The sequence below is a fragment of the Mustela nivalis genome, assembly GCF_964662115.1.
Source record: "Mustela nivalis genome assembly, chromosome: 7".
NCBI lineage: Eukaryota > Metazoa > Chordata > Mammalia > Carnivora > Mustelidae > Mustela > Mustela nivalis.
Genome location: NC_139026.1, coordinates 102,676,995 through 102,696,071, shown reverse-complemented (window position 1 = coordinate 102,696,071; position 19,077 = coordinate 102,676,995). Strand labels below are relative to the sequence as shown.

The window sequence follows — 19,077 nt, the reverse complement described above, 5'->3', positions numbered from 1 at the left end:
CCCACCCCCTCCATGGTTGGAAAGTAATGTTTAACTTTTACCAGTACTGCGTGTGTGTCGGGTAAGGATGTTCCTAAAAGCAGATTGCATCCCACCATTCTGTTAATAAAGAATGAAGTGACAAAATGCATTATAAAAATGAACCAAAATAAGGAGCGCCTGGGTGGCTCAGTTGTTAAGCATCTGTCTTCAGCTCAGGTCATGGTCCCAGGTCATGATCCCAGGGTCCTGGGATCGAGCCCCAACTGGGGCTCCCTCCTCAGAGGGAAGCCTGATTCTCCCTCTCCCACTCCCCCTGCTTGTGTTCCCTCTCTTGCTGTCTCTCTCTCTGTCAAAAAATAAAATCTTAAAAAAAACCGAAACACCTAAAAGTGTCCTTTAGATACATAGATCTTGAATTCTAACCAGCAAAACAGGTTTTTTGTTGTTATTGTTTTTCCTAAGATTTTATTTATTTGACAGAGACACAGAGAGAGAGGAACACAAGCAGGGGGAGAGAGAGGGAGTAACAGGCCTCCCACTGAACAGGGAGCCTGATGTGGGGTCCATTCCAGGACCCTGGGATCATGACCTGATCCGAAGGTCATGGTCTATGACTGAGCCACCCAGGTGGACCCAAACACAGGTGTTTTGACCAGAAGATGATTTTTCTTCTCTTAAAGCAGATATTTCACTCTCTTCTGTATAATTTTGCCCTCATCACAGGGATGGTTTGCAGCACCACTGGGAGTGGGAGTAGTGTGGTGGGAACATTTCTCTGTAATAAAAAGAGTGCCTTGGTGGCTTAGTCTGACTTCTGCTCAGGTCATGATCTCAGGGTTCTGGGATCGAGTCCTGAGCCCTGCGTTGGGTTCCCTGCTCAGTGGGGAACCTGCTTCTCCCTCTGCTTCTGGTCCCTTCACCCTTGTGCTCTCTTTCTCTCTCTCTCTTAAAAAAAAAAAGTATTTTCACCTGGCCGTTTGAGCCTCTCTGCTGACTCCTTTCCTGCCTGTGGACAGGCTTCCGATGAACATGTTTGTGTCTCTCCTGATAGGAGCGAGACATGCTCTGTGGTGGCTTCACTTTTAAGTTCTCTTGGGGTGCAGATCTTGAAACAAACAAAACCCTTGCTTCTCCGCAGGATGTACAATGTATCCCAGCTCTTGGTTCCTGAGAGGTGGACCTACCAGGATTGAAAATTCTTACCAGGTCTGGCACATTAGAGCCAGGAACTTTGCCAGTTTCAATTACCCAGAACCCCTTACATTCTACTGTTAAATGATCATAGGTCCAAGATGCCTTTAGGTTTTTGCGGCAGGCCCGTTGTATGTGTCTCAATGGCTCTATCTGCTGTCAGAAAGAGGAATATGGGGTGCCTGGGTGGCTCTGGTCATGATCCCAGGGTCCTGGGATAGAGCTCCATATCAGGCTCCCCGCTCATCAGGAAGCCTGTGTGTCAAATAAATAAATAAAATCTTAAAAAAGAGAGAAAAAGAAAGAAAAGAAAGAAAGAAAGAAAGAAAGAAAGAAAGAAAGAAAGAAAGAGGAGCATGATTTCATCCTTCACATTTTAGATTTTGGGACTAAGCAAAGTCAGTGGCCATTGGGAATCGTGGGCCTCTTTCTGCTGTTTTTTTTTTTTTTTTTTTTTTTTTAAAGATTTTATTTATTTATTTGACAGAGAGAGATCACAAGTAGGCAGAGAGGCAGGCAGAGACAGAGGGGGAAGCAGGCTCCCTGCTGAGAGAGGAACAGAGAGCCCGATGCGGGGCTTGATCCCAGGACACTGAGCCGAAAGCAGCGGCTCAATCCACTGAGCCACCCAGGCGCCCCTTGTTTTTGTTTTTTAAAAAAGATTTTATTTATTCACTTGACAGAGAGAGAAAACAAGCAGGCAGAGAGGCAGGCAGAGAGAGAGGGGAAAGCAGGCTCCCCGCTGAGCAGAGAGCCTGATGAGGGGCTCGATCCCATGACCCTGAGATCAGGACCCCCGCTGAAGGCAGCGGCTTAAACCATTGAGCCACCCAGGTACCCCTCCTTTCATACTGTTCTGTCAGAATCCTTCCAGACTAAGGACTAAGTGAGTAGCATTATGGCTCAGTGTTTGTTTACATTTTAAGCCTGCAGCTGCTATTATATTAATAGTACTCCACCCTAGGTTTTTTCCTTGGTGACGAGGTGTTACCTAGAGTTGATTAAAAATATGTATGTAACTCTTCAAATTGTTTCCATCCTCAGATATTATTGGTATGTTGTGATTTTGTAGGAAATTTTTCATTTTTATATAAATTTCAAATTTATCAGGGTAAGGATTTACATCATCTCTTTTTATTTCAGCTTTATAATTGACATAAAACATCATATAAGTTTAAGGTGTACAATGTGATGATTTGATGCATATATATGTATCATATACATGTATATATATATGTCATATTCACTTGACAGAGAGAGAGAAAACCAGCAGGCAGAGAGGCAGGCAGAGAGAGAGGGGGAAGCCTTGGGCCTCCTTCTCTGACATATATATATACATATATATGTATATATATATTGCAAAATGCTTATGACAATGAGGTTAGGTACATCCTTCACCTCACATAATTACCTTTTTGTTGGTGGTGAGGGTGGTATGGTGGAAACATTAAAGTTCTACTTTTTTTTTTTTTTTAGATTTTATTTATTTGAGAGAGAGAGTATGAGTATGGGGGAGGGGTAGAGAGAGAAGGAAAAGCAGACTCCCCACTGAGCAGGGAGCTCCAAGAGGCAAGACTCGGTCCCAGCATTCTAGGATCATAACCTAAGCCACAGGCAGCTGCTTAACTGACTGAGCCTCCCAGGTGCCCCTAAAGTTCCTCTCTTAGAGCAGCTTTCAAGGATACAACACGGTATTGTTAACTATGCACCACATTGCACATTAGATCCCTGGAACTTACTCCTCTTAGGACTGAAAGTTTGTATCCTTTGACCAACATCTCCCCATTTCTCTCCCTGCCCCCAGCCCCTGGCAAACATTATTCTACTCCGTTTCTCTTGTTTGACTTTTCTAGATTACATGTGTAAGATCATACAGTATTTGACTTTCTCTGACTTATTTCACTTAGCAAAATGCCCTTAAGGTCCATCTTTGTTATTGCAAATGACAGGATTTCTTTCCTTTTTTATGGCTGAATATCATTCCATTTTATACATATATATGTATCCCATGTTCTTTATCCATTCATCCATCTGTGACACTTAGGTTGTTTCCATGTCTTGGCTATCATGAATAATGCTGCAATGAACATAAGGGTGCAGATATTTCTTGGAGACAGTGATTTTGTTTCCTTTGGATATATACCTAGAAGTGGAATTGCTGCAACATATGGTAGTTCTATTTGCAAATTTTTGAGGAACCTTCATACTGTTTTCCACAGTGGCTGTATCAATTTACATTCCCACCAATAGTGCGTGAGGGTTCCCTTTTCTCCACATTCTTGCCAACATTTGTTATGTCTTGTCTTTTTGACAGTTTTCATTCTAACAAGTATGAGGTTCTCTTATTACATTTTTATTTTTTTAGTCAGTTTTTTTTTTAGAAGATTTTATTTATTTATTTGACAGAGAGAGAGAGATCACAAGTAGGTAAAAAGGCAGGCATAGAGAGAGGGGGAAGCAGGCTCCCCGTTGAGCAGAAAGCCTGATGTGGGGCTCGATCCCAGGACCCTGGGAAGGACCCAAAGGCAGAGGTTAAACCCACTGAGCCACCCAGGAGCCTCTCTTATTATATTTTTAGAGCTTTTTCAATAAATAAGAACATCATGTGTTTTCATTCCTAAAGTTAGGATGCGTGCCTTACCTTTTTAAAATAATTAACAGTCCTTCTAGAGTTTTATCAAATTTTTTAAAAAACATTTTATTTTTTAAGTAATCTCTGCACCCAAACTTAAACCTCAAGATCAAGGGGAACCTGGGTGGCTCACTTAGTTGAGCGTCTGCCTTCAGCTCAAGTCATGGTTCTGGGATCTTGGGATTGAGCCCTGAGTTGGGAGTCTGCTTCTCTCTCTCCCTCTGCCCTGCCCCACCCCTCCCCCCCAAGCTTGTGCTGTCTCTTTTTCAATCTTTCAAAAAAATACATAAAATCTTAAAAAAAAACCCCAAACACTCTAAGACTAAGAGTCACATGATCCGGGGCGCCTGGGTGGCTCAGTGGGTTAAGCCGCTGCCTTCGGCTCAGGTCATGATCTCAGGGTCCTGGGATCAAGTCCCGAATGGGGCTCTCTGCTCAGCAGGGAGCCTGCTTCCCTTCCTCTCTCTCTACCTGCCTCTCTGCTTACTTGTGATCTCTCTCTGTCAAATGAATAAATAAAATCTTTAAAAAAAAAAAAGAGTCACATGATCCAACTGACCCTGACAGGTGCCCTCAGAATTTTATCAATTTTATTAGTCCTTTTAAAGAACTAATTTTTTAAAAAAATTTTATTTATTTATCAGAGAGAGAGAGAGGGGAAGAGAGCGAGCACAGGCAGACAGAATGGCAGGCAGAGACAAAGGTAGAAGCAGGCTCCCTGCTGAGCAAGGAGCCCGATGTGGGACTCGATCCCAGGATGCTGGGATCATGACCTGAGCTGAAGGCAGCTGTCCAACCAACTGAGCCACCCAGGCGTCCCATAAAGAACCAATTTTTGACTCAGTTTTTTTCGTGGGTTTTTTGTTTTGTTTTGTTTTTTTTTGTTTTTGTTTTTTAGGTTTTTATTTATTTACTTGAGAGAGCACAAACAAGATGAGGGGGAGAGGGAGAAGCAGACTCCTGCTGAACCAGGAGCCCGATGGGTATTTGCCGGGAATTTAATGGGTATTTATTTAATTTTATTGTGGTAACAACTCTCTTACTTTATTTTTTAAAAAGACTTTATTTATTTATTTGACAAAGATCACAACTAGGCAGATGAGGCAGGCTGGGGTGTGGGGCGCAGGCTCCCTGCTGAGCAGAGAGCCTGATGCAGGGCTCTATCCCAGGACCCTGAGATCATGACCTAAGCAGATGCTTAACCCACTGAGCCACCCAGGTGCCCCTCCCTTGCTTTTAAATATACTCTCACCAAGGAGCAAAACACCTGTCCTTTTGTAAACTCAGTATTTCCTACAAGTGGTAGCATCTAAATCTATCAACATGTAACAAATGCCTTTAACATAAAGTTTGCATTCCCCTTTAAGTAAATATATTTCATTTAATTGTAGAAGATTTTATTTATTTTTTATTTTTTATTTTTTTTAAGATTTTATTTATTTATTTGACAGACAGAGATCACAAGTAGGCAGAGAGGCAGGCAGAGAGAGGGGACGGGGAGAAGCAGGCTCCCTGCTGAGCAGAAATCCTGATGTGGGGCTCGATCCCAGGACCCTGGGATCATGACCTGAGCTGAGGGCAGAGGCTTTAACCCACTGAGCCACCCAGGTGCCCAATTGTAGAAGATTTTAAAACATAAAAAGAATAAAGAGGGAAATAATGACAAATAAATAAGAAACAAAAAATCCAAACACATGAAATGAATTTCTGTGGATGTTGTTTTTTGTTTTTTACAGATTTTTATTTATTAATTTGAGAGAGAGCACGAGCAGGGGGGAAAGGGAGAAAGGCTCAGTCCCAGGACCCCTAGATCATGGCTGGAGCCAAAGGCAGATGCCCAGCTGACTGAGCCACCCACATGCACACGCCCCCTTGTGTCTCCCCTACCGTGGGACCACAAGTGATGGGGAATCAGAGCTTCTTTCAGGAGAGGGAGTCGGACAGACAGCTACCTTGTCCAAAGAACTCAAGCAAGGGTGCACATTACCCCCTCCTCACCAGGAGGTGGTAATGGCAAAAAGTAGCAATACAAGACCCTTTCAAGGTCTTGTAATTGGAGTGCATCCACTTTAAGTCTTTTAATGAGGATCTATTGGAGGTCAGGTCTGGTGCCAGCAGCCGCAGTAATTCTAGCTGTAAGAGAGGATATTAAAGTTGCGGCAGATAAAACACTCACACCCAGCTCTCAGGAACTGATGGGCTGCTGTGGCAAGGCAGAGGGGAGCCACTACCCGCCTGCCCCTTGGTGCCCCCTCCATGCTCTTAGTGGAGTGTCTGGGGGTGGGGGTGGGAGTCAAAGCATTGACTTTGAAAAAGAGTATTCAAAGCAAACCAGAGCCACCTGGATACCACAGCTAGAAATGGTGGAGCAGAACTCTAATGCTCTTTGTTGGCTTTTGGAACGGAGACCATGATGAAGAGGGATGGCTGGGGACATTCGTAATGCGCCACTAGGGGTGAAATTCTTGAACTGATACAAGTAAAAAAAAAAAGTTTCTATTAAAAAAGAACAATCATTTTCTCTTAATATATGTAAATGATGTCTGCATGGCCGCATACATTTTGGGGCCATCACGGAGCTTTAGGAAAACAGTGGAGACTCTGTCAAGTACAATTGAGACATGGGCTTCGTACCAGCAGCTCCCAACTTTGGGGGGCATTGGAATCACCTGGAGAGCTTGCTAAAATACAGATTGTTGTGTTCTACCCTCCCCCACCTTAGATACTAACCCTAGGGTGAGGCTCGAGAAGGGGCAAGTCTGACTTGTTCCCAGTGAACTGATGCTGCTGGCCCAGGGACCCCTTTCAGAACCACTGGGCAGCACAGTCCAATTTTTTATTTTTTTAAGATTTTATTTATTTATTTGACAGAGAGAAATCACAAGTAGGCAGAGAGGCAGGCAGAGAGAGAGAGAGAGGAGGAAGCAGGCTCCCTGCCGAGCAGAGAGCCCAATTCGGGACTCGATCCCGGGACCGAGAGATCATGACCTGAGCCGAAGGCAGTGGCTCAACCCACTGAGCCACCCAGGTGCCCAGCACAGTCCAATTCTAACCAGAACAGATGTGCTCCAGGGTCAAGGATAATTAAGCAGTTGTCCTCATGGGTTAGAAGAGCCGTCCATGTTGTGATCAGTCTACTAACCCAGGACCTCCCCCATGACTAAAGGAGGGAACTTTCTCAGGAAATGAGAAGAGGACATTTCAGCTGTGAATGAGTTTTTGAAGGATTTTTCCTCTTTTCCTCATTCAGATTTTGGATTGAAGTTATTACAAAGTTTTCCTTCTCCACATGATCATCAAACCCCTGGGGGAGTCTCTATAAGATGGTCTCTGCGGGTGGGGGTGGGGGGAAACACCTGGCTGGCTCAGTCAGTACAGCATGAGACTCTCGACTTCAGGGTTGTGAGTTCGAGCCCCATACTGGGCATAGAAATTACTTAAAAAAAATCTCAGGGAATTCATGTTGTAGTAATTCCTCAAACAGAAGCTTCTAGAATTGGGCTGCCTGAGTGGCCCAGTGGGTTAAGCCTTTGCCTTCGGCTCAGGTTACAATCTCAGGGTCCTGGGATTGAGCCCTGTGTTCGACTCGCTGCTCAGTGGAGAACCTGTTCCCCCTCCCCCACTGCCTACTTGTAATTTCTCTCTCTCTGTCAAATAAATAAATAAAATCTTAAAAAAAAAAAAAAAAAGAAAGCTTCCAGCATCTGTAACCACAAGTACTTTTCACCAGCCTATGTGAAAACACATCATCAGTGTTTCTGCTTTTGTGGGCAGGGAGGATTGACACCAAACAATTCTTGCCAGAATTTGAGGAGCTGACCAGAATGTTTAAGAAAAGATCACACCATGACACACCTTTAAAATCTTGCATTGGATTTTTTTTCCTCTCTTTTGAAGACTTTAAGTAATTTCCATGCCCAATGTGGGGCTTGAAATTACAGCCCTGAGATCAAGAGTTGCATGCTTTTCCGACTGAGGAAGCCAGAAGCCCCTGGTTTTGTCTAAATATAGCAAAGTGCTGTTTTTTTCAGAACTTTCAGAATTAGCTCTATGTTCACCAGAATGTGGGGACGTGGGGCACTTGTTTCCTGCTTGTGTTATAAGTTCCTAGAACAATGCCAGGCATGTGGTAGGTACTCTATACATACCTGTTAAGTAAATAATTAAAACCTAAATTTTATAAAGGGTAAAAATTCAGGGGTGCCTGGTGGCTCGGTTGTTAAGTGTCTCCCTTTGGCTCAGGTCATGGTCTCAGAGTCCTGGGATGGAGTTCCGTATTGGGCTCTATGTTCGGTGGGAAGCCTGCTTCTCCCTCTCCTACTCCCCCTGCTTGTGCGCGCTCTCTCTCTCTGTCAAATAAATAAATACAATCTTTTTTTTTAAAGGAAAAATTCACATAAGCATCGTCTCAGCTATCAGTGCATTCCACTTTCTCAATCATTGTTGCTCCTGCGGTTATAATTCTGTGGCTTCCAAGGAGCAGATACATTCCTTGGGGCTCCTTGTCAGGAGCTGAAGGTCATTCTAAACCGAGCATGACTCACTTTCCCTGACTAGTCAGCCTGATCATTTCTATAACGCCTACTGGGATATAATGTGGAGGAGAAGGCTCGGAAAGCATATGTATTACCAGAAGGCATGCTAGTAAGTCTATTCCATATTATACTGTCTTCTCTAATAAAAGACAAAAGAAGGGAAACACACTAAAAAATCTCTATGTCGGGGTGCCTGTGTGGCTCTATTGGTTAAGTGTCTGCCTTCAGCTTGGGTCATGGTCTTGGCGAACTGGGATCGAGTCCCGCATCGGGCTCCCTGCTCAGTGGGGAGTCTGCTTCTCCCTCCTCCTCTGCCTGCCCCCTGCCCCTTGTGCTCTCCTTCTCTCTCTCATAAATAAATCAATAAATGATACTTACTTTCCCCCTTTAAAAACATAAAAACCTCTGTCTACTCACTAACCTGACACACTTGCTAGATTGGTATTGAGCAAATTAATTCTGGATCAGTGCCTTGACAGTTGTCAACAGAGCCCTCTGTCTCTGTTCAGCCACGCTAGCCCATTCTTGTTTCTTTTCTTTTCTTTTTTTAAGACTGTATTTGACAGAGGAAAAGAACGCAATCAGGGGAGTGGCAGGCAGAAAGAGGAGAAGCAGCCTCCCCCGTAGAGCAGGGAGCCCCATGCAGGACTTGATTCCAGGACCCTGGGATCACGACCTGAGTCGAAGGCAGACTTACAACCGCCTGAGCTACCCAGGCATCCCTACACTAACCCATTTCAAACATGCTATCAGTCAGGGTGCAGACAGGAAGGCTGAAATGATACTAGGTAGTTCAAACATACCAAATCTATGAAGAGGATTTGTTATAAAAATATCTGAAGAGCTCATGGAGCAAAATGAGAAGGGAGGGTAGGTAACCCAAAGTTCAGTGTTTGCAGGCAGCTGATCCACACCCAGGGCCGGGAGATCCTGAGCACAGAATACACTCCCTGCCAAGTTATTGCCAGAACCCTGACTTTCTGCTGCCGAAACTGCCCAAGGCTGTAGCCTGCAGCCCTGCATTGCTACAGGAAAGCTATCCAGAAACAGAGATAGAACAATGCCTTCTCCCCTTTTCCTGTGTTCCAATCTCCCCCAGGGCTTCCCCTGTTTGGTCAAACACAACTAGAAGCCAGCTGCCCAGAGATTCCAGGAAATCCGATTTGTAGAGGTCTGGTCCTCTGCAAAACAAAGCAGAACACAAGGATAGGCCCTCTGTTTCCATTCCAGGGGAGAATGAAATGGAGCAGAGAACAAATGGGAAAATAATCGGACCACTCACCTTTAGATTTTTGGTTTATTATTTATTTACTTATTTTGAGAGAGAGAAAAAGAGCAGGGGGAGTCGTAGAGGGAGAGGAGAGAGAGAACCTTAAGCAGCTCCATGGCCAGCATGCCTGATGCGGGGCTCCATCTCACCACCCTGAGATCATGACCTGAGCCGAAATCAAGAGCCGGAGGCTTAACTGACCGAGCCACCCAAGCACCCCTAGACGTTTGTTTTTAAATTAAATGAGACAGGCACCTGTCTGCCAAACTCTAGAGAACACATGTTCACTCTCTGAGTGACTGTCTGCAGCAACTGCTTACTTGACTTTGAGGTGGACAGTGAGTAGCAAAGCAGGACAGACTTCAATGGTGCTGAAATAGTCTAAATACTGAGTAACGTTTTTTTTTTTTTTTTTTTTAATTTCTTTGAGAGTCAGAGAGCAAGCACAAGTAGGGGGAGAGGCAGAGGAGAGAGAAAGGGAGAAGCAGGTCCCTGCTGAGCAGGAAGATGCAGGCCACCCCAGGCCCCTGGGATCATGACTTCAATCAAAGGCAGATACTTAAGGACTGAGCCACCCAGGCGCCCACAGGTATAAACTTAAATAAGACTTCCAGTTAGTTAGAATTCTGCATATCTTGAGTTTATTTCCATCGTCCTAGACTTAGTGCTGGTAAAAAAAGTTTGTTGAAGCTGTGTATTGGCCTGGACACCAATGTAAGGAGAGAAAAGATCACTCCTTGCAATTCCGTTCTGGGGTAATGGAGTATTCTGACCAGTAGGGGGCATCACGCCCAGTTCTCCCCTGCGGGTCTCTCTCCTTTTGCCCCACCGTGTAGTCCCTATACTATAGGAGGGCCCTATACTCTAGTGCAAAGTGGTCTCAGCAAAGACCACACCCTTTAATGAGTTCTTCAGACATTTTGAATTATTGTCAAGACCGTGACTCAGCAGGACCCCTTCCGGCTCTAACTTTTTTCTCTAGGCCACCAAAATGGGGTCCGCCAATCAGCAGCATCACTATGGCGGGAGAGCAGACCCAATGTCAGGCCTGTTGAATTAGAATCCGTGTGCTGGGAGGATTCTCAGGGGATTTGTGAGCACGGTAATACTTGATAAGTGTTGCTGGAGAGCCTTGAAGGCCGGTGTTTGGCTCACCTAAATCCTGCGGTAGAGGTTTCCGAATGGGAGTGCGGAGGAACTCATCCATCAAAGTTAGATTAGAACTCTGCTTTGGGGGCGCCTGGGTGGTTCAATGGGTTAAGCCACTGCCTTTGGCTCAGGTCATGATCCCAGGGTCCTGGGATGGAGTCCCGCATTGGGCTCTCTGCTCAGAGGGGAGCCTGCTTCCTCCTCTCTCTCTGCCTACTTGTGATCTCTGTCAAATAAATAAATTCTTTAAAAAAAACCAAAAAACCACACACACACAAAACTCTGCTTTGGCTCCAAGGTCTCTGCCTCTATGTCCTTAGGGTTGAGCAGGTAGACAAAGCTTGATTTCCCCAAACTGTCACCTATGGCCCCGGATTTAGAGACACCAGACTCAGAACTCCATGTAGGAGAGAGAGTGGCTGGGCCACCCAAGCTCTTTATATACTCGTCGTTTATCAGGGCTTGGTTCCAGATCACTGTATCCCACTGGGTAACCCAGCTGCCCCACTCGAAATCATCTCACAGAAATGTGCCACTGATTGAAATGAAGAGCTATCGTATCACCTCGTCTTCCTTCTGTTACTTGGGTGGAAGGGTCTACTCCCATGCCAGGCCTTTCCCAGGGCTGGGTTCCATCACTCTTAGGTTTTGGGGTGGCTTCTTTTCTTTCTTTTTTTTTTTTTCTTTTATAAACTTTCTTGAATCATGTTCTTTGTTTTCTCCAAATAATTGAATTAATCAGGACATAAGTGTGATCATTCCTATTCCTCTGCTATTTAGGAGATTTTTCTCTGCTACCATAAATCCCTTCCTCCCTCAACATAAAATGCTTTATTTTTGTCCTTATCTCTCTTAAATTTGATCCTCAGTGATTCTCTTTATGCACTTTGTAATCATAGTATTCAATGAATAAAAAGAGAGTAGTGGGAATGTTAGGCTTCATTTCTTCAGGGAACATGAAGGATTAAAAAATTCTGGACTTGCGACACCTGGTTGGCTCAGTTGGTTAAACATCTGCCTTCCACTGGGTCATGATCTCAGGGTCCTGGGATGGAGCCCCACAATAGGCTCTTTACTCACTCGGGACTCTGCTTCTCCCTTTGCCTACTGCGCCCCCTGCTTGTGCCCTCTCTCCCTCTCTGACAAATAAATTTTAAAAAAGAACTGTAAATAAAATGAAAAATTCTGGACTTCAGGATACTGGAAAATATGATCAACACTATTGACTTTTTAAAAAAAAGATTTTTATTGGGGCACCTGGATGGCTCAGTGGGATGGCTCAGTGAGCCTCTGCCTTCAGCTTAGCTCAGGATCTCAGGGTCCTGGGATCTAGACGAGCATGGAGCTGTCTGCTTCCTCCCTCTCTCTCTGTCTGCCTCTCTGCCTACTTGTGATCTCTCTCTCTGTCAAATAAATAAATAAAAATCTTAAAAAAAGATTTTTATTTATTTATTTGACACATAGAGAAAGCACAAAAGTAGGGGGAGCTGCAGGGAGAGGGAGAAGCTGGTCTCAATCCCAGGATCCTGGGATCATGACCTGAGCCGAGGGCAGACACTTACCCAACTGAGCCACCCAGGCGCCCCAACACTGTTGACATTTCATATCAGATAATTCTTGGCATTAGGGGGCTATCCTCTGTGTGGCAGATGCCAGCACCAGCGGCCTTTACTCCCTTTGCCCACTAGATGTCAGTAGCACTCCCCCAGTTGTGACACCCAATAAAGTGCCTCCAAACATTGCCAAATTGGGGGGAGGAGGGGAGTGGCCCCAGTTGAGACCTACTGACTGAGTTTATAATCTGTCAGAGCTTTAGTATGTGATGCTCTCAACATCATACTGATTCTGTATTCTCAGTTTGAGAGGTATTGGGAGTAAAAAGAATTTAAAAATTATAAGGTTTTGGGGATTGAGAGATGCGAATTACATACAAGGTTTCCCTAGAATCGCTTTTAAGGAAATTCGAACGTGAAACCTCAGGTAGGAATGTCTTTACAGATACTGGCAGACAAGCAGTACTCACCAACTTAGGTCACATGTTAGAATCAGAGGGGGGTTAAAAAAAAATATATATATATATGTATATATATATATATATACATATATATATATATATATATTCTTCCTCTGCCTCAACCCTGCCCTCGAAAACTGAGATTTAGGGGAGTACTTTCTTACTAGGTGCATGTCGGGGCCGTGCTGGACTGTGAGCTGGGCCCACGAGGCTGCCTGGGGGCCCCCACGGAGGGGAGGTCCCCGGGGGGCATATTTGAGGGAGGGGGTGAGACTGAGCCTCAGGCTCTGGGTTTTTTGGCAGAAGGGGGCACTAAAGGTGGGGGTGGCCTGAGAGGGGCATGCAGGTTTTTCCTGCTCTGAGTGTTTCACGCAGCTCCCAAACAGCACAGTTTCCCCCTGGGTGGCAGGCGGAGTCCTGGAGTATGGCTCAGGGGTCCTCAATCTGGAGGGCTTTTGGGCCAGGCCCATGGGGACTGAAGCCTGAGAACCCAACCTCCAGTTAGGGTGAGGGTCTAGGGACTTGGCAGGCCCCACCTGCCGGTGCTGAGGTGGGCTGGGGTGGGGGAATGAGTAGAGGGCGAGGTTGGCCAGCATTCCGAGGTGACCCGGGCTGGGCGTGCACCTGGCACTTAGAGCGCTTTCTCCCAGGCATCGGGCCGAGACCACGCGGGACCCCAGGCTGGGCCCAGGTGTCTCCCCTCAAGGTCCCTGCTGCTGGAATCGAGTTTGCCGGGGATTTCTGGCCAATTCTCACGAGCTTTCTGCCCAAATCTATGTCAATTTGGGCAGAAAGCTCGTGAGAATTGGCTGGTGTTGGGCGGCAATTGGGGCCGCCTGCCAGCACCAAGCTGGGAGGGCTTTCTCGTTAGGTGCATGTCGGGGCATGGGGGACCTCCAGCTGGCCCACACGGCTCCTTGAGGGACCCAGCAGAGGCTCCCTGGGGGCAGAGTTGAGGGAGGGTGTGAGGCTGAGCATCAGGCTTAGGGTTTTGGGCCCGAAGAGGTTGCCAGAGGTGGGAGTGGTCTGAGGGGCTCATGCAGGTTCCTCTTGCTTTGAGGGTTCTGTGCAGCTCTCAATGGCTTGGTTTCCTCCTGGGTGGCCGGTGGAGTCCTGGGGTGGGGATCAGGGTCCTGGGGGAACCAAACCTGACTCATGTCGCATTTGGAACTGATGGGTTTGTTTGGAAGAGTATATTTGCTTCTCCAAAAGGGACAATGTTACTGGTCAACCTTAGAAGGAAGTTAATTACTTCTTCAGAAACAAGCAGGTGTCTCTCCTTCTCCCAGGAATCGGAGCAGGTGTGCAGGCTTTAGCTGGGAGGTGCCTGCGTATGCCCATCTGACAACCCTTCTTCACTCTGGCTCCACGAGACCTGAAGTTTTGAAATCAGCGTCTGGGTCAGTCATGCAGCTTGTCCCAGGACGTCAGCTTTCAGAAAAAAGAGCAGGTCCATTGGGCACAATGTCACATCCATGTCAGGACCGGAGGTAAAGCTTCTCTTGAACTCCAAACCTCCTGGGCTTTTCTTGTCTCCAGTAGAGCCACAAAGTAGCACTGAAGAAGCTGTCAGCAATCTAGAGTGGGTGCCAGGGTTCCTGAGTTTCCCTGCAGGGGGTACAGGGCAGGGGATCCCATTTTCTCTGTTCATTTCTGGCTTACGAAGGTATTTGGAACATCTCTTCCCTAGGTAATCCCTTTGATTAGAAAGGGAAGATGAGATTAACTCTGCGTGTGTTTTTAACATAGAATGTGATCCTTCATCTAACAGTGTTTATTTCACTGGGCCTACGCTGTGGTGGAATGGCCGGCCTCTAGAGTGAGGTGGCTGTTTGTGGTCAGATAGAGACATGGATGATGCCTTCTCCTCTGTTAAAGGTGATGTATCCGAAGGGATTTATCTTTTCATCCAAAGAGTTTCAATGAGGGCAGAGAGAAAATTCAAAATGATTCCAAGGAGCCTTGGACGATTTAAAAGGGAAGCTTGACTTTCTTGTTTCACTCAGTGGACCATTTAGAGAGTTGTATATGCCATATTTTCTCTGCAGTTTCATGGGTGGTGAAGTCAGAAGGGGTCTTTGGGAATTCTCTTAGATAGAGGCATGCTGGTGGCTTCAAGGGGCTTGGTGTAAGGAACCCTGGAGTGAATTTCTTGCCTGATGCTGGTTGAGTCAGGTTATCCCACAGGTTTTCCGTTTCCTCCTTAGGAAATTGCTGGCAGGGAACATTCTGCTTAAAGCAGAACCCACCTGCACTGTCGATGGGCATGTGGGCTGTTGCAGCCATTCTAGAAGAGAGTATGGTAGTTCCTCCAAAGGCTAAAAACTGAACAACCCTAGGATCCAGCAATTGCACTCCTAGGTATTTACCCAAAGGACACAAAAATGCACATTCATTGGGGGTACAAGCACTGCGATGTTTATGGCAGCGTTATGAACCATAGCTGAACTATGGAGGGAGTCCCAATATCCATTCACTGAAGGATGGAGAAAGAAGATGGGGGAGATTTATATCTATATCCATATCTCTATCTACACACAATGGAATAGGACCCAGCTTTTCAAAAAGAATGAAATCTTACCATCTGCAAGTCTGTGGATGGATCTAGATTGGACTAAGCTCAGCAACGTCAGTAGGACAAGACCAATACCCCATGACTTGACTCCTATGGAATTTTCCAAAAGAAAACAGATGAACAGAGTGAGGGGAGACAGATAGGCCAATGAGGAAAAAGACTCCACCGAAGCACAGACGGAGGGTTGCTAGAGGGCAGGGGTGTGGGGGGAAGGGTTAAATGGGCGATGGCTATTAGGGAGGGCACTTGTGATGAGCTCTGGGTGTTCTATGCAGGTGAGGAATCACGAAATCCTATCCCTGAAGCAGAAGAATGAACACTGCATGGAAACGAATTGGAGTTGAAGTCAATGAAGAAAAGAAGACGACCCTGTTCTGCTTCATGAAGAGTGAGGTGAAAATGGAGTGATTTTCGCTCTTCATTTTCAAACACACTGTGGTAGGATACACTAGTTTCTGTTTACACAATGAGCCCTCAGAAAGCTGCAGTGAAAGATTCAGATCTCAGAGCATGTCCATGTTCCATTCATATGTTCCTTACAGTTTGCCCAGGTACAAAGATCAATGGAGAGAAATAGGATGGAAGAGGAAAGGAGGTGTTAAGCATTCAGGAGGTAGTTTTTTTCCTTTTTTCATTAAAGCCTTAGGCCACTGTAATTTTGGAAGAAGGAGGGGGGATCCCAGAGCTTTGAGGCAGAGGGAGTTCCAGGTCTGCCTAGAGCGGACGGGCGGGGTCCCTGAGGTGAGCTGAGCTAAGGGCATGGCAGGCCTGATCTGCCAGTGCTGAGGTGAGTTCCTCGGGGCACTGAGTTGAAGGCAGGGTCATGTGGCATGTAGGACTGCAGGTTTGTACACAGGGGGCTGCAGAAGGTGGGGCTGTCCTCAGGGGGGCATGCAGGTTTCTGCCCCTCTGAGGGTTCTGCACAGGTCCAAATGGCATGGTTTCCTCCTGGGTGGCAGATGGAGTCCTGGGGTATGGCTCAGGGGTCCCCAATCTGGGGGGATTGGGGAGGCCAGGCCTCTGGGCACAGAAGCCTGACAACTCAAACTAGCCAGCCCTAACTGCTGGTGCTGAGGCGGGGTCGCTGGGGTGGGGGCTGAGTGGAGAGCGGAGTTCAGATGGGGCTTCATGCTCCAGGTTTGTGGCCTGGGCGGCTGCTGAGTGTGTGGGTGACCTCAAGGGGTGCATGCAGGTTTCCCCCACTCTGAGGGTTCTGTGCAGCTCCAGAGTGCACTGGGGGGATTCTAGCTCCAGAGGATCCACAGAAATGCAAACTGGCCTGAGCAGAGCCTTCCGTGTGGTCTGTCTTCTTTGTTCCTGGGTGTGGCTCTGTCTCTGCTTTTGGAGGCTGTTGATTCTCCTTTTGTTTTCCTCTGAGCTGCAGTATTTTGTGTGGATTCAGGGCTGATAGTTGACACAAATTCTTCCTGAAAAGAAGCGGAATAGAAGCCATCCTTGTTTCCTAAGTAGACCTGAAGAGATTCCATAGTAATAGCCTTTCCCAGGCCCCTGGGCCTTCATGTGCTCGCCAACTCTGAGATTTTAGAAAAAATCTTCTGTTCTTACCAGGTTGAAAGAATTAGTTTGCTTTTTAAAAAATTCAACAAAGTCACTCTTTTCATCATCTATACAATGATCTGTAAACATTGAATGAACAAGGTTGGACAGGATGAAGGAAGAATGGGCTTTGCAGTGGGATTTGGGGCACTGTGTACTCACTGTTGCCCCCGCGTGGCCACTCTCCAGATAGCACGTGGCCCAATGTGTTCCCGTTTACCAGATTCAAGGGAGAATAAGACCAAAGAAGGTTGGTCCCTGAATTCCTTAGCTCCTAAATACCATCCTCTAATTTATGAGCAGTATCCTAAATCGAGTATCTCTTAACTAGATATTAGGGTTAGGGCCAGGGTCAAGTTACATACATTAACTAGGGACAGCTTTTTGTAGGTCTATCTTACCTGCCTATGGTGTTTTTAAAAAATACAATGGGAGAGGATATAGTTATCAAAGCACTGAGCATACGACCTGTCCCTGGAAATAGGTCACTACACATAATGATTGTTTCATCTTAGCTGAGGACCAGGACCTGGTCCTACAGCTACTTGGCAGGTAGCATCATCTTAGCTGAGGACCAGGACCTGGTCCTACAGCTACTTGGCAGGTAGCATCTGTGGCTAGCTGGCTTTCTCCCTCCGACAGCCACACACAGCTCAGTCCATCCTCTGCTCTGCTCAAGGGCAGCATAGGGACCAGGTGCAGGGGGGACTCCCTCGTTTAGGGACATCACCCCTTGCCCACACTGTCATTGATGGTCTGGCCAATGCCCAGTCACACTGACACATGTAGCCACCTGAGGGCACAGCTGTGACATCCTCCTGGAACACCCCTGGTTGCCCTGCCCCCTCAGTCTGGCCAACCCTGCACACCCCCAGTCCTCCTGAGCATCCACCGTTGTGACACAGCTGTGATCACCCTCCTGGAGCATTCCCGTACCCCTACCCCCAGGTCTGGCCAACCTGCAAACCCCCAGTCCTAGTGAGTGTCCCCTGTCATGGCACTTGTCACTAAGGCTGTCATTCATTGTCTCTCTGTCTGTCCTTCTTTCTTGGAGTAGATCTCTCTCACAGATGTCTGGTTGGGTGACAGGTGGATGAGTGGTTTCAGAATCTTTTGTCCTGGAACAGTAGGCATCCTACAAACTCTGATGGGTAGGGAGAGTCTCTGTCCCTCTGTGTGCCCCCAGCCTTGGTGGAACCTAGTGTCCAGGACAAGGAACTTAGGAGTCTTCCCAGATGAAGTTTGTTCTGTGAAGGTGGCTTCCTTCTGATATCACTATGCAACCACATTGTGTGGCCATTCCTGTGGGACAGAAAAGCATGCCACTGTATTGTATCTTCCTTACTACCAAAGAGGAAACACATGCTCACCCTCATAAATTCACACTTACACCTCCATTTCTGAGCACCACTGCCACGGAAAGGACGGTGAATTGCCGTTGGGCTGCAGACCTGTAGATGCTCCATTCAAGGTGCAACAGAGGATGATGGAGATGGAGTTCTGGCTAAGAGGATGGAAGTCCTTGCCTGTGAGGGTGAAGAGATAAGATTTGACCCAGAAGGTGCTATGTTCTCCTCAAAGAAGGGACATGATACTAGGATTTTGGAGGCCAGGGACTGGCACAGAATTTTCTGGAAAGTGTTCTGGAAATATTTTGTGTTAGGTGTTGCAGTCCATGTGGTGTCTCTGACAATGACTCCACTCTTACACTGTGGCTTGATAGGAGCCACAGACCATCCATAACTAATGTTCCAGACACACTTGATGGAGAGAATACAGGGGGAGGTCCATTTGGTCCATGGGTGGTAGTTTCCCACACCCCAGATTTACAACAGGATGGATGATGGAGGAGAGGGCTCTTCTTTTCCAGGGGCAGAGTGGGAGGACACTGGGATCTGTCCTGCATGACCTTGGCCCCTGCACTTGAAAAGAAAAAAAGATGAGAGTGAGATTGGCCAACAGTTAAGGCCTCAGGAATTCCCTCCTACCCCCACCACCCCTCCCGTATCTCCAGAGGCCTTGAGCTTCCCACAACACATTTGTCTGTGGTTGAATTCCATGTAGGTATTGTTTGGCTGAAAATCTTGCAGGTTCTATATCTTATGGGTTCTATACCACACCAGTGTTCATCTTGTTCAGGCCAAGACCATGAGCACATTGGGGTTCTCCTGA

General features: G+C 46.6%; 1 long non-coding RNA gene across 2 annotated transcripts in view; it reads left to right on the top strand.

Annotated features, from left to right (window-relative positions):
- The window catches only part of LOC309870410, a 56,704-nt gene that overhangs the window by 13,838 nt on the left and 23,789 nt on the right, over nucleotides 1–19,077 (top strand). The window contains exons 2-3 of one of the 2 annotated variants that reach the window (XR_014314563.1): nucleotides 14,063–14,263; nucleotides 15,624–15,741. This is a non-coding gene — a long non-coding RNA (uncharacterized lncRNA). The remainder of the gene's footprint in view (nucleotides 1–14,062; nucleotides 14,264–15,623; nucleotides 15,742–19,077) is intronic. The other variant, XR_014314562.1, reaches the window with a different exon arrangement.